The 16,121-nt window shown below is 45.0% G+C and overlaps 1 protein-coding gene across 2 annotated transcripts in view; it reads left to right on the top strand.

Moving 5' to 3' along the window:
* The first annotated feature begins 827 nt into the window (after positions 1 to 827).
* Foxn2 (forkhead box N2) overlaps positions 828 to 16,121 on the top strand; it is a 51,125-nt gene continuing 35,831 nt past the window's right edge. Inside the window, exon 1 of one of the 2 annotated variants that reach the window (XM_059248395.1) lies at positions 828 to 1,014. The gene's annotated coding sequence lies outside the window, so the exon portion shown is untranslated. Of the gene's footprint in view, positions 1,015 to 1,130; positions 1,294 to 16,121 lie in introns of those variants that run through there. The other variant, XM_059248396.1, reaches the window with a different exon arrangement.

Here is a 16,121-nt window from a genome sequence, read left to right as displayed (position 1 = left end):
AAAAATTATTCAACCTTTGTCCGAAATTCAGATTTAACTGGGCACTCCCGTTTTATCCAGCAGCACTGTACCCGGAAAAGCAATACACGTACAATACGCGTAAAGTCCTCATGACTATCCAAAGCCATCAGCGAGGACTCTGTACATTTTTTTTTGTTTTGCTTTTTGTTACTTTTTTTTTTTAATCTGCGAGACAGTCCCATTATAAGTGTTACTTTAGTAAAAAAAAATCTGTGTCTGATTCCAAAGTCCACGTTTTCCCCTAAAACCAAAGCCGGCACTACAAAGAGTTTCCACGGCGGCGTTTCAGCCAGCGGAGGGGTAGCGCGATCTCCAAGAAAGCTGGACGGTCTCTCCACCACTTTCAAAGCCTGGCCGATGGTGGAGAGCCTTAGGGGACTGGAAGGAACCCAGGGCTGGGCTGGCCGTCGCGGCAGCCCGGGCACACGCGTGGCGGGAGGACACCCTCGCTCGTCCCGCGCCGGCTCATCCACTCAGCAGCCGCGCCGCGCCTCCGCCGCCCTCCCATAGGTCCTTCCGGGGGGGACAGGCGAGGGCTTTGCATTTTCCCGCCCGCTCCGCTGGGCTCGGGCCCTGGGCGTCCCCACCCGGCCTCCCGAGCCCGCCCCGCCCTTCCGGACGCCACCTTCCCCCACCCGCCTCCAGGGCAGCCCGGAGGGGGCGGCCGCCGCCCTGGTAGCAGGCGGGCGGGGAGGCCCGGGCGGGCCGCGGGAGGCGGGACGGAAGGAGGGGCGGGGCCAAGCGCCTTGGCGCCGCGTTGCCATGGCAGCGGGGCGGGGAGGAGGGGGAGGAAGCGAGCGAGCCAGCGAGCGGGAGCGGGAGGGGGATGTGGTGCTGCGGCGGCCGCCACCGCAGCTGCCGCTGCCTGCTCGCGGCTGGGTGTCCCGGAGGCGGCTGCTGGGAGCCGCGGGAGCAGCTGCGGTGCTCTGCCATATTGTGTCTGGCCCGGCCCGGCCCGGCCCTCGCCTCCGGTTCGCGGCGGCTGAGCTGACGGTGAGTCCCGGGGCCCGAGCGGCGCGGGCGGAAGGCAGCGCGTGCGGCCGGCGGCGCAAGGGCGTGGGGCGCGGAGGCGGCTGTCCCGTGACGCGCCGGGACATTTTTGTCCCGTGGAGAAGAATTGGCGCCCGGCGCGGGGGTGTCCCCGGCGCGCGGGCTCGGGCGGAGCGTGGGTTCCCCACCACCGCCGCCGCCGCCACCACCACCCCACACCCCTCGGGGGTGTGGAACTGCGGCGAGCACGGCCCCGCGGGGAGTTAGGAGTTTCTCCCCGAGGTAATGACCGTCCGGAGGGGGCGTCGCGCGGCCCAAGCCCCAGTGGGCAAGCCCCAGAGGACGGCCGGCGCGCGCTCGGCTCGGCTGAAACCCGCGGCCGGGGAGTTGCTCGGAGCAAACCGGGGAGCCCCGCGCCACGTCGCCGCCCCGCTCCGGGCTCTCCGATCCGAGCGGGACGGCGCGCGGCGTGGAGTCCCCGTCCGGCCCGGGCGGGAATGGCTGGGCCCGGCGAAGTGGTGCCCAGGAGGAGCCGCGCGCGCGCCCCGCGTGGACTTGGGGCGCGGGGCCCGGATGTGGGGTGGCCGACCCCGGCTCGCGCTCGCCGGGCTGGCGCCCCCCGAGGGTTAGCCGGCCGGGTGGGTTGGGACTTGGGACTGTTTCAAGCGTTGCAATATGGACACTTCCTGTTCGCCATCTCCTCCGGGGCCGACGAGGTTCCTTGTGCCCTTGGGTCCTCGGCTCCGCCGGGAGAGGTCCGCGGTGGTCGACGGCCTTGAGCTTGGGAGCTGGCCGGCGGCCTGGCACCCCTGGAGCACCCGGCGGGAGTAGGGGGAGGTAGTCCATGTGCGAGGTGCTCCGTCTCCACTCCAAACTCCGCCCCCGGCTACCCTCTTGCAAAAAAAAAAAAAAAGCCTCTGTCCCCACCGCACCTCACGCGACTTGGGGTGCTATTTCGTTGGGAAGCCTCGCTCTCGAGGTCTTCTTGCACTTCGTTTCTGCTTTAAAACCTTCCTTTTCACCTTATGGGTGCTGCGGGGTGGGGTGGAGGGAGTCCTAAGTGCAGAGAAATGATAAGACTTTTTTTTTTTCCTACTCGCAACTCCGATGTGCGCGGTTAATTATTTCCAGGTTAGTTGGTGCTCTTTCTCCTGTCTTCTGATTGTGACAGCCACGTGGCCGGCTGAGTGCAATAGAGTGCTCTGGCGGCCAGAGGGCTTGAGGCTTCTCCGGTAGCAGGGGCTTTGTAATGGTTTAGTCTTGGGTTCTGCTCCAGACTTCTCTTGGTGCGCTCTGATACGGGGGTAGTGGAAAGCGCCGAACCGATCGTGTCTAAGTGTTTTCACCTTAATCGTCTGGTGGCTTTGCTTTGCACTTCTGGTAAGGTGTGCATATTAACATTTCTGCCGTCCTTTGCAGCTTTGATGATTCATCTTAAAATTTCAGCAGTGTTAGGTATCACTTTATAGACTTGCCTGACTCTCAAGTCGTTTGAATTTCAAAACCATTAACGAGAGATTCTAATAAATGTAAAATGATCACATTCTGGTGTTTGGAGTTTATGAAGAAACTCATTTTTTTTTTCTTTTTACATAGATTAGCGATGAAAATGCCTCTTTAGGGATAACTACTAGTCTGATTTGTATACAGTCAGATTTGGGGTATTAGTTAATATGAAAAGAATTCATCTTAAGTGGGAAATTACTTTTTAGAATACATAAAGGTGAAAGGGAAATAAAGTTAAAAAAATAAACTTTGGAGAGTAAATTTTTAGGATGTCTGTACATTCCTAGATACCAATGTGTCATTTTTTTTTATTGCTTTGGCAATTTGATTTGTTTCTGTAATATGTTTCTATTATACTTAGTTTTACTTGATCACTGAGCCATGGGAAGGAAACACCTTAGATTTGTAAAGAATTGGGGAGAGAAATCATTCCAAGTCCATATACTGGATTTTTTATTATTCTGTGATGATTGTGAAGGTATTGAAGAGGTGCTGGAGGGCTGGCCAATGTAGAAAAAATGGAATTGAGAAATGAGTGTGTGCTGAGTACTGAGAGCAGTGCTTAGTCGAGAAAGAAAATAAATGAACTGAAGAGGTGGCTATGTGAAGCCGGAAGACCGAAAACATGCTGGAAGATGGAACTTACACGCCGTTTGCGATGAGGTCTAAAAGCAAAATGAAACTTAAAAGTATTACTCAAACTGGAAGTGCTGCCGCCGCTGCCCCCCCCCCACGTGTGTGTGTGTGTGTGTGTGTGTGTGTGTGTGTGTGTGTGTGTGTGTTTTGAAAAGACTCTCACTATATGGTCCTGGCTGCCTTTGAAATTGGAGTGACCCTCCTGCCTCTGCATCTTTTGTGGTTTTGAGACAAGGTCTCAGTATGTAGCTCTGGCTGGCCTGAACTTGCTATGTAGATCAGGCTGGCCTGCCACTCCAGAGATCCATCTGCGTCTGCATCTTGAATGCACCACCATGGATGGCTGCATGTGGTTTTGTTTTGATTGTTTGGGACAGGATCTTATAATAAGCCCAGGCTAGCCCCAAGCTTGGTGTGTAGATAAGGACAACTTTAAACTTCCGATTCACCTGCTTGTGTCCCAAGAGCCAGTATTACAGGTGCACACCACCACACTTGGCTTGTATGTGTTTAAAACTCCCGATGCACCTGCTTGTGTCCCAAGAGCTGGCATTATAGGTGCACACCACCACACTTGGCTTGTATGTGTTTAAAACTCCCGATGCACCTGCTTGTGTCCCAAGAGCTGGTATTACAGGTGCACAGCACCACACTTGGCTTGTATGTGTTTAAACTCCCGATGCATCTGCTTGTGTCCCAAGAGCTGGCATTACAGGTGCACACCACCACACTTGGCTTGTATGTGTTTAAAACTCCCGATGCATCTGCTTGTGTCCCAAGAGCTGGCATTACAGGTGCACACCACCACACTTGGCTTGTATGTGTTTAAACTCCTGATGCACCTGCTTGTGTCCCAAGAGCTGGCATTATAGGTGCACACCACCACACTTGGCTTGTATTTGTTTCCTTGCTGTTTGTTTCAGCAATTCAAAAGAATGGTTATTTTTCAAATAAAATTTTTATTCTTTAGGAATTTCATACAATGAAACTCCCCAGATCCAACCCCACATCTCTACCTACCCAAATTCATATACTTTTTTTTTTTTTTTTTTTTTTTTAAACCCAAGAATAGTTTCTGGGTTTTTTGTTTGTTTTGGTTTTTTGAGTCAGGGTTTCTCTGTGTCTAACTCGTAGAGTTCTGCCTGCCTCTGTCTTCAGAGTACTGGGGTAAAGGCGTGTGCCACCGTGTATGGCAAGAATGGTATTTTTTTAAATGTCCATTTTGTTGCTGCTGCTGCTTTTAGATTGTGTGTGTAATTTAATAACTGGGTTTTATGTAAATACAGTCTTCCATGAGAGCTCAGGGCTTTACCGATTTGGAGAAGAAAAAGATACCTAGATCTGATCTTTTTCTTGGGTTGAAGAAGTTAAACACGGGCGAGGAAACTTTTCAACTGAGAGGAGTTAAACTGTGTGTAAAGTAGGTGGCGTGAGCGATAAATGGAGAGGGGAACTGTAGAAGGCTTGGGTAGGTAGGAGAGGCTTCTTGGAGGAGGAAGGCTATCGCTTTCTAAAGGGAACGTAGTGCTACCTCCAGAGTAGATGATGTCACCCAACCATGAATGTGAGTTTTTTCTTAACTTTCACACTTTGGCTCCAGTCTTCTCCCACTGTTCTGTAGAAACTGTTAATGACGTACACCCCAGCGTGGTATACAATTTACTTTGCATCTCTGTTGACGATACATGTTTATTAGTTGGAACTACACTTGGACATTCCAGCGTTAGGCCTGGCTGAAATGTTGATTGCTGTGAGCCTTGGCTGTAGCTGTTTCTCCGTCTGGTCCCACTTGACCTCTAGTCCTGTGTTTCTCTGGCTCACCCAGCCCCACCGTCCACAGCCACTTATAAAATAATGAATTACACAGAGGCTTATATTAATTACCAATTCTATGGCCTATTGGCTCAGGCTTCTTGCTAACTAGCTCTTACTACTTAACTCAACGCATAACTATTGTCTGTGTATCGCCACTTGTTCTGTGACTTTACCTGCATCTCATTCCATGTTGCTCCTTGGATGGCGGTTTGGAGTCTCTCTCAACTCTCTTTTCTCCTCTCACTGTCTCTTTAGGATTTTCCCTCCTGGCTCCATCCTGCCCTGCCATAGGCCAGTGCAGCTTTATTTATTAGCCAATGGGAGCAATACATATTCACGGCGTCCAGAAAGATATCCCACAGCACTTGGCCTCATAGACTTTTAGACCTACCTTTACTTTTAACTATAATTTGTTTTCCTTCTGTGAGAGCATATGATTCTTTAGGCTATAGCATTCTCTACTGCCTCTTTTCTAAAATTAATAAATACTGAGTACTTAACAGTGTGCCAGCCTGTATTACAGGAGCAGTGAATAGTACTGAACAAAAGGAATTCCTTCCTACATGGTTTATTGTCTTTTAGATTCTATAACCCTAATTAGATTATATGCTTTGACCACTTATTAGGGTCTTGTTTTAAATATGTATACTCTACCTGGTCTGAATAAAGAAGTGTGTGAGGTGTGAAGATGAATAGATCTGTCTTTATAAGTAAAGGTGGAAAAGGAACCACTTCTGAATTTAAATATGGTCTCATTTCCTCCAGAATGAGTTGGAGGATGATGAAATCCTTTTCTGAGGAAGGCTCATTTGACTGCAGTGTGTGCAGCGCTCAGAGGAAATGGGAGGAACTGAAAGAGCGTGTTTGAAGGAAAAAGTAATAACAGTGACGTTGGGAAGGATGTTTAATGACAGAAAGCTGGTGGATTAGTCTGCTGAGTGTAGAGGAATAGGAGATGTCAGAGTGAACGTGACCTGGAGGAACGGCCCATAGAGGTTCAGGGTAATTAATACGGGGTGGCAGCTAGTGGTATGAATTGTCATGAGAGGTAGTAGTTGAGTGTTGAGGGCTAAGAATGTTGCTTGGGAAACTAGAATGTAATGGGCTTTGCTTTGGTGACATGGAGGTCTGTAATGAATACTGTATCAAGACTTGTATCATGCCTATGGTATTACTTTAGGGATACTTTTAGTTCCACTACAGTAGAATACTGTCACTGTCTTGTCACCAAACAAAGACCAAAAGAACATTTATCCTCATTTAGTTTTTATTTAAACAGACTTTGTGTTAGAATAGTTTTGTATGTGCAAAAAACCTTACCCAGTATCCCTGATAGGGCCTTTTGTGGTACATTGTCACAATTAAGGAAACAGGATTCCTATATTACTATTAAACATGCCATTCAGATTTCTCTAATTTTTCTCTAACGTACCTTTTTATCCCATACCTACAGTTTTCTGGACTTTAATGACATGAGAACTTCAAGACCTAATCAGAAATTTTATAGACTGTTCCTCAGTTGAGACTTACCTAGTGTTGAGACTTACTTTCTCATCATGAGCTCTGGCTTGTGGGTTTAGGGAGGAAGATCAAAGGTAAAGTGCCTTTAGAGTATCTTAAGGGTACATGCTGACATACCGTAGAACAGATAACCTTCATCATTGATTATGATCTTTGCTTGCCGATTTTATAATATATGTATCTTATCCACCTCTCCATACCAGATCTGCTTTGGAAGCAAAGTATTCAGTACAGCCCATGCTCACAGGCCTTGACCCAATTCTGATCAATTTTTTTTTTATTTCCTTCAACCTAATTTTCTTTTACATTAAAAAAAAAATTTAAACCTGCACTGATGTTTTTGAGCATCTACTGAATTAGGTTCAAGAAAGACATTGTTATACCCCAGGTGTATGCCTGATTTAATCATAAAGTAGGATTTACTGCCTTACTATGTGTTCCGATTTCATTAGCATTTATAAATAAAAAGTTACCAAAGCCCTAAAAGTCTAAATAAAGCTCTTAAAGTGGCTCTTGGTAAGCTACTGTTCTATAGTTTAGTATGTGTGCCATAAAAATAGCTGTCCTTTTGTTATCAACACAGGTTTTCATTCTTCCCAAGTAAACACTGCTGATAAGTTACCAGCAGAGTTTAACTGTTGTCACCTGTCTTCAAAGCTCTGCGTGTGTGTGTGTGTGTGTGTGTGTGTGTGTGTGTGTGTGTATGTATGTGTGTTTTGAAAAGGCTCTCACTATGCAGTCCTGGCTGCCTTTGAAATTGGAGTGACCTCTTGCATCTTTTGTGGTGGTTTTGAGACAAGGTCTCACTACATAGCTCTAGCTGGCCTTGGAACTTGCTATGTAGATCAGGCTGGCCTGCAACACCTAGAGATCCTTTTGTGTAGCTAAGGCTGGCCTGGAGCTCCTGATCCTCCTTCCTCTATATGCTGAGTGCTGGGATTACAGGTGTGTGCTACCATGCCAGATTAGAGTTTTCAGGTGTTAAAGAAGTTAAGAATTTTCTTGCCTTTTCAAAATTTTTAGTGTGTATGTGTACAAGTGCCTGAGGAAACCGGAAGAGGTTGTCAGATCACCTGGACCTGGAGTTACAAGTAGTCGTGAGCTGCCCAATGTAGTTGCTGAGAATTGAACCCTGCTCCTCTGCAAGAGTAGCAGACACTTTTAAGCACTGAACCATCTCTCCAGCACTTCTTGGCTTCCTGAAAGTTACTACCTGATACTATGCATTTGGTTCTTTTGGCCCCCAGAAGCCTGTTTGGTTTGTTTGAGAAGTGCTCCTAAATCGATGTGTGAAAATACGTGTCTAGGAAACCACATTGGGAAAAGAACAGGGACACATGCGCAGATAGAGATCGGAGGAGGACTTGTGAGAGTTGGTTTTCAAGAATCAAATGCAGGTTACCAGGATGTGGCAGGTGCTTTCACTTGGTGAGCCATCTTGCTGGCCCTCTTTTTTTAAGACACGATCTAGCTGTATATCCAAACTGGCCTCAGATTTACTGTTTAGCCCTGGTCTCAAACTTAATTCTCCTGCTTCAGTTTTCTGAATGTTAGGATCACAGATAAATAGGTAGCATCACACCCAGCTTTGAAATTCTTTCTAAATTGTATAAATATACTTCAAGTTATGGATTCAATGAGTAGATTTAATATTAGATTTTGCAGTGATATGGTGCTAATAGAGATCACCCACCCATCCCACCCCCATCCCTGAGATAAGGTTTCTCTGTGTAGCCCTGGCTGTCCAGATTTTTGTTGTTTTGTTTTTGAGACAGGGTCTCACTGTGTAGCTCTGGCTGCCCCGGAACTCACAGAGATCCGTCTGCTTCTGTCTCCTAAGTACTAGGATTAAAGGCGTGTGTTACCATGGGTGGCTAATATAGTTATTTTGAATTTTATACATAACCTTAGAGGTAAGGAATTTAGGAAAGTGATAAAAAACATACCCTTGTGGTTTATCTTTTTGTTTGTTCGTTTTGTTTTTGTTTTTGTTTTTGAGACAGGGTTTCTCTATGTAACTTTGGAGCCTGTGCTAGGACTCACTCTGTAGATCCACCTGCCTCTGCCTCCTGAGTGCTGGGATTAAAGGCGTGCGCCACCACCGCCCAGCTCCTTGTGGTTTATCGTAAAAGAAGAAATACAAATAAAAATGGGAAGAAGTTTCTTTTAAATTTAAGATTTTACTGCACTGTGGCTTTGTTTCATCCTTAAAAGTTCACTTCAGTGATACCCCCACCCCTGACATGCACACACATTAAAATCAGAGTGTGGGATCTGGATTAACAGGTGGCTGTGGGCCACCTGACATGGGAATTGAACTCATGTCATCTAGAAGAGTATGAGCTCATAACTGCTGACCCATCTCTTTCCAGTCTAAATGCGCCTTTCTTTTATGCTGATTGAACATTTATTAATAATCACAGCAATAATTTCTACTGCTTATTAATTGTGTACTGTGTCCTGGCATGGTATTATGCTACTAGGCCCATGAGTATATAATTCTCAGCAACACCCCTGCAGATAGTATTGTATTTTTGCATATATAATAAACAAGGAGAAATTGTGTAAATGTAGTGCTGGGTATTTGAACACAAATCTATCATAGTAAAAATCCATGTTTTCTTTGTGTTACAATCTGAAGTCTTTTAAGAAAATGGGTTATTTGTCAGAATGAAATGCTTACATATTGCTCTGTTCCAAGCAGGAGCAGTAAAGAATGCTTGATAGAGAAACTGTTATTTACATGCCTACACTGGCAGGAATCCCGCTACTTTTCTTGTTCCTGTGAGTTAAGTAATGGGTGCTGCTCCCTGGGATTCAGGGGAGGCTCAGCGATCTGTCAGGGCTATGTAGGTGAGTTGGTGGCTGGTGGGTTTGCTTGATTGCAAATCTCACTGTTCAGTTGCCTGGCATGACATTTTGCTATAATTATTTTTTTAAATGTTTGCTCACTAATATTACGGTTTTTGCTGGAGCATAAAAATGAATACATTGTATCCTGCCAACAGTGATTTATAGCCTAATGTCTGTCTGCGTATCCACAGTTCTCCCTCCCCAATTCTGTATTTTTTTTTTTTTTAAGGCAGGGTGCTCTGTAGCCCAGGCTGGCCTTGAACTAGTTATGCAGGGAAGGGCTGACCTTAAACTTCTGTTTTTCAGGTGTTGGTATTACTGGTATTCATGGTGTCCCCTATCTCCACATTTTTAGTATTTCTTAAATACATGCTAGAGTCAGTGTAGAGAGTTGTATCCAGCATCTGTGTGATAGTGTTGGTTTCAGTGTAATAACTGACAGGAAGCTGCTGCCCTGGTTTAGACAGGCAGGCCCCATCACTGTGTCTTACACACCAGCCCATGGGAGTCATTTCAGTTACCTTCTTCGTGCTGTACTTTGTGAAGTGTTTTCAAAGTGGGCTTTGGGTCTTTTGAAGATGGTTTCTCCCGGTACTGGGGAGGATGGATTGGAGGAATCAGAGAGGAGCCTGTTAGAATGCCAGTGCAATAGAGCAGGTGAGCTGACGTTTCCTTCTGAGGCTTTCTCAAAGCACTTATTAAACATGTTCTGTTACAGTGAGCTGTGTGGCCCTTCCACTAAATTGAAATACTTCGTTGTGATATTCACTGGATAAATACTTGTTGAATTACTATATTGGTTTTTGAGACTCTCCTGTTTATGTCTGAAAAATAAATGTTCTTGGCAGTTCTAGAATGTCTCTTAACTAAAAAGATAGGTTTTACATATTTTTAAATTTTGCACTTTGGCCTACACAAATAAAGGTCAGATACTTTTAAAATGTGTTATATTTGAGGAACAACAGGTAGGTTCTATAGACTTATTACACTGCCAAATATTATAGTGAAATGTTATGCGACAGTCAGTCTCTTGGTTTGCCTTCTCATTTTATTAAACTGTGTTAGAGATTATTCCAAAAATGTTTCGTTATTTGTGTTGTAAAGTGAAATGTAGTTGCAGAAAACCATCTAGAGCAAATACATAACTTAATGAGTTACTGTAAATCCAGCACCCACACAACCTCCTCCCAAGCAGGGACTAGAAGGTGCCAGCAGGAAGAAGCCCTTCCAGACTTGTAATTACAGAGTCCTTCCTTTATCAAGTGGCTGGGGTGTAGTTCACTAGTGGGCGAGGAGGCCCTAGGTCCCATCTCTAGCACACACTAGCTTTGGGGTTTTGCTTGAGATAGCACCTTGCCATGTTACATAGTCTGGTTTAGAATTGGACCCTCCTGCTTTGGCCTCCCTAGTTTCTGGATTACATGTCTGGCTTTTAAAAAAAAAAAAAAAAATCAGACTTGGATTTAGCTATGCAGGTATGTATCCCTAGCCAGCAGTTAGGCCTGTTTGTTTGGGGGTGTCTTCTGATATTCCCCTTTTATCTTCCTCATTTCTCACCCCACCTTGATTATCAACTTTTTCATCTTATGTGTCTCCTAAGGTTGGATATATAATACGTTCACTTCTTTTCCTGTAATTTGCTGACATGAGCTATGTGATTGGGATTCTCTTCTTCCTTTTATTTAGTATTCTTGAACTCTGTCACTTCATGTTCAAGCTATTCCAATGTCTCTTGATTCCTTTCTGCTTCTGCTATTTTTCTTTTACGGCTTGTATGGCTTTTTATTTTTAAACTCGCTTTGAAATCTTTCATTTATTTCTGTGTATTGCCTGAGGAAGCCAGAAGAGGGCATTGGATCCCCTGGGACTAGAGTTACAGAGGGTAGTGGGAATTGAATTCAGTGAAGCCCCCTCTCCAGGCCTTTGTTTTTTGAGTCAGGGTTTCATTCTTGCCCTCCCTGGCCCAGAACTTAAGCCGACCTTCTACTCCCCTTCCTAGTGCTGGACTTAAGGGGGTGCTGAAGTAAGCCAGCTTGCTGAGCAGTTTTCTCAAGCATGCTTTATTATCTAAAAGGGTGTAATTTTACTTATTTTTAATTGTAACTTTATAAATAGGGTTATATTCATATTTTAGCCAATTTTAAAAATATGAACTCTCTAAATTTTCAGGCAGTGACTCTGATAGGTCAGAATTCATGGAGTTCTCTTCTGCTGCATTTATCTATCATTAAAGTTTTATGTGGACAGGCTTCTAAGATTTCCAGGCACTTTAAACATTTTATTTGGAGGCAGGGTCTCACTGTGTAGCCCTGGCTTCCCTGAAACTCCCTGTATAGACCAGGACTCATACTCACAGAGTCTGCCTCTGCCTCCCACGTGCTGATAATCCAGCTTTTTTTTTGGGGGGGCGTTAAATACAGTGTCTGGCTTTGTAGCTCAGGATGACCTTGAACTCACAATTTTCCTGCCTCAGGCTTCGTGCTGGGGTTATAGGTATGTGCCACCATGTGTAGTTTATTCCCATGTGGACTGTTTCTTTGCTCGGCCCTTTGCTCCTTTTATTTCCATTCCCGATACTGTATACTAAGTGTGGGCTCTGTCCTGGAAGAGAGCTCCAGGGTCCCAGCTCTAAGAGTTCAGATAGACTACGACAACCCAGCTCTACAGACCTTGGGGGGGGGGGCACTTCTGCCATTGGAGCCTGTTAGTCTCCATTGACCAGTCGACCAGTCGTTCCCTGGGGCGTCCCAGCTCCACCAGTCACTCCGTTGTTTCTCTCTCATTTAGACATGGACAGGAAACAAGGCTGTGGCCAGGATGTCAGCCCTTTGTTTCTTGGGTTTGTTGTGTTCTGCGGGTTAATGAGTTTGGGATCTGCTCTCCAGTTGCTTTCTGTTGGTGGTGCTGGGGCTGAAACTGGGGCCTTGCACATGGTGGGCAAGTATTCTAACCCTGAGCCACGCTCCAACCTTAGTGCCTTTATGTGATGATTGTGAAGAATCAGAAATTTGCTGCACTAGAGCAGATTTTAACTCCTGGAATGATCACATCATTTTGTCTTAAAATTTTGGTGAGTCCTTCTTCCCTAAAATTACTACCATTTAATTTTTCTGACAGTAATTTATATAGCAAAAAGCCTCAAATTAATTTTTTTTCTGTTTCTTCGTAGTTAAGATGGCATTTGAGAATCTAGTAAAGGTTCTTTGGAGAGGCAATCCTAAGATTATTCTTGATTCAGATAGTTCCTTGACTGCTCTAGTTGTTTGTTTTTTGAGACAGGGTTTCTCTGTGCAGCTTTGGAATCTGTCCTGGAACTCACTCTGTAGACCAGGCTGGCATTGAACTAAGCAGAGATACACCTGCCTCAGCCTCCCAAGTGTTGGGATTAAAGAGGTGCGCCACCACCACCTGGCACCCGAGTTCTTAGTAGTAGTTAGTAGCTAACTCATGGCACAGAGCTAGACACATTCTAAACTTATAGAGAAATAATGAGATTTAAGTAGTTCAATATTGATGGATTAGTGTTTGGGGAACTTGCTGGATTTTATTTATTTAGAGATGGTTTGAGACATGCTTGCTCATACTCCTAGATATTTGAGATGCTGAGGCAGGAAGATCACTTAAGTCCAACAGTTGGAAGCTAGCCAGAGCAGCTATTGAGACCCTATCTTAAAATAACTAGGAGCTCAGAGATGCCTTGGTGATTAAGAGCAGTTACGGCTCTTGCAAAGGACTAAAGTTTGATTTCCAGGTGGCCCACAACTGCCTGTAACTCCAGCATGCAGGGATCTGATGCTTCTGGCCTCCATGGATACCAGTACACATGCACATAACTCATACACAGACACATAATTTAAAATGAGATAAATCTTTAAGGATAAATATAGTTTGAAAATCTGACTTAAATGTTCAGAAAGCTAATGGAGAATTTTTTGTTAATTTGATTTTTTCAAGACAGAGTTTTTTGGTGTGGCAGGGGCTGTCTTGGAACTCTCTGTGTAGACCAGTCTAGCTTTGAACTTAGAGACTCTCCTACCTCTGCTTCCTGAATGCTGGGATTAAAGGTGTGAACCACCACTGCTAGGCTTGAGAATTCTAATTTAAAGAAAAAAATCTTTCCGGGCAGTGGTGATACACATCTTTAATCCTAGAACTCAGAGGCAGAGGCGGGTGGTGAGAGGTTGAGAACAGCCGGGTATACAAAATGAGTTCCAGGATAGTCAGGTCTACGCAAAGAAACCCTGCCTCGAAAAAACAACAACAAAAATTCTTTTATATGTATGTTTGTGTGTGCACATGTCTGTGGGTACCTGCAGAGGCCAGAAGAGGGGGCAGATCTGGAGCTGGAGTCTCCAGGACTTGTGACTTACTTGGCATGGGTGCTGGGAACCTCTCCTCAGAGCAGCATGTGCTCTTAACCACTGAGTTGTCCTTTTAGCCCAGTGGAGAGTTCTTTTTATGTTCAGAAGAACAAAGAGGCTAAATTGTGTACAGATGACCTCATATGTCAGATGCTTGCTATATATTAGGAATCAGCTGTATGTAAACAGTTGTAGCATAAATCAGTCTTCTGTACTCATCCCCAGTGCCACAGCTGAAAAAGGGGAGCGTAGATTCTTCTAGACATTGTCAGCTTAGATTCATGGTTACAGAGGGAATACAGGGAGTAGGGATTGACTTTCCTCCAGAGGTAAAGGAATCTACTAACTCAAATGATCTGGCTTGGTGGAAAAGTGCATTAACCCCCCTGAGCCATCTTGTGAGAGCCCGGTTTTATTTGAAAATAATATGTTCCAATGGTCTGCCTGTCTGCCTGCCTGTCCTCCCTCCCTCCTTCCTGATACAGTTTTCCAAGTGTTACTTAGTATTGCAGTGCAGTTGTGTGATGGAGCACTTGCCTCTACAAGAAACCTTGACCAGAATAACTCTTAAAGGAAAAGAAAAGTTTGGCAAGTACCACCACAAAGCAGAACGGGAAACAGTGCCAGACATGATGTTCTGTACTTGGACGGCAAATTGCTCAGTAAATGGAAAGACTGTGTTCCAGCCTTGACTTTTGTTTCACAGTTAGATTAGTATGTCTCCTTTGTTTAGTTGAAATCAAATGTAAGGTGACATAATTTGGGTATGCTTTTCCCTTTGTGCTTCTCATCTAGTTTGACAGCAAGTTATAGGCAGGTTATACTTGAGGAATTCTACTTAAGGATGTGAGTCTATTGTTTTCAATTTTCTTCCCTGGTTAGCAATTGGTCTGACTTTTTCTGAATTAAGTACCTCATGGGTATTGAACTTTAGTGTTTATAAGATAATCCAATGTCTGTTGTTTCTTTTGAACTACTTACACTAATAAAGAGTAGAGGAATATAGTAGGAGAGATTGAAAGTCTTTGTTGTTGTTTTTGGTTTTGGTTTTTCGAGACAGGGTTTCTCTGTGTAGCTTTGTGCCTTTCCTGGAACTCACTTGGTAGCCCAGGCTGGCCTCGAACTCACAGAGATCCTCCTGGCTCTGCCTCCCGAGTGCTGGGATTAAAGGCGTGTGCCACCACCGCCCGGCTAAAGAACTTTTTTCTTTTTTAAGATTTATTTTTATTTATTAAGTATACAGTGTTCTGTCTGCATGTGTTCTTGCAGGCCAGAAGAGGGCACCAAATCTCATTACAGGTGGTTGTTAGTCACCATGTGGTTGCTGGGTATTGAACTCAGGACCTCTGGAAGAGCAGTCAGAGCTCTTAACCACTGAGCCATCTCTCCAGCCCCCGAAAGTCTTTAACAGAAGTTTAGATACGATTTATAAGGCGGAGTTGTCATTGTTAGGCTTCTCTGATGTATGTGCACATGTGTGTGCTGGTCTCTGCATTCCAGAGGCCAAAGGTGGGTGTTGGGTATCTCCTCCTTTCACACTCTGCCTTATTATTTTGAATCATCCTGGGACTAGGCTGGTAGCCAGAAAACCCTATTGATTCTCCTGTCCACACCGGTGTGAGGTTACAGGCATATGTGGCCATACCAGTCTTTTTTTTACAGGAGAGCTAGGGATTTGATCTCAGGTCATCATGCTTGCACAGTAATCACTCTTCACCAGTTGAGCCATCTCCCCAGCACTGTGTCTCATGTTGCTCAGACTGACCTTGACCCACTAATCATCCTGCCTCTTGAGTGCTGGATTACAGGTATGTGCCACAAGGTCCAACTATAGGCTGGACCTTTGAAAGCTTACAGAGAAGTGACCAGTAAACACTTGATCAGGATTAGTGTAGTTTGAATTGACTTCAGGAAGAGAGAGGACAGTATCTGTCCTAAGGCTATAGATCTGGGTTGGGTATATTGATGGCAGCATGTACTTTCCCAGGCTTCTGCACTGACAGAGCCGTGAAGGCAGGATGGTGCCCAGGCAGAAGTGAGCGTGGGTTCTGCAGCGCACTTCAGTGAGTTGCTTCCACATATAAAATAGTAGTCACTATCGGTAGGGTTGTTACAGAGCTCGTGAGGTAGTTTTAGTAAAGATTTTAAAACGATACCTACTATTAATGAGCATCAATAAATCTTCTTTTAGTCTCTTGTAATACATGCACACATGTCCATTTCTCTACAGGAAAGCCAGTTAATATTTGAATTTGAGTGTGTATGTTTAAAGAGAACATCTTGCTTTGTTGTGTAGACCTACCCTAAACTCTTCTGCTTCCGTCTCCTAAGTGCTATGTTAAAAGGTAGCCTGCACCACCTGAATTTCAGTTTCTGTTATTATGTAGATTATTCTAGAAAAATTGAATCATACCATTT

Source organism: Peromyscus eremicus, chromosome 22, assembly GCF_949786415.1.
Source record: "Peromyscus eremicus chromosome 22, PerEre_H2_v1, whole genome shotgun sequence".
NCBI lineage: Eukaryota > Metazoa > Chordata > Mammalia > Rodentia > Cricetidae > Peromyscus > Peromyscus eremicus.
This window is presented reverse-complemented; position numbering and strand designations above follow the sequence as displayed.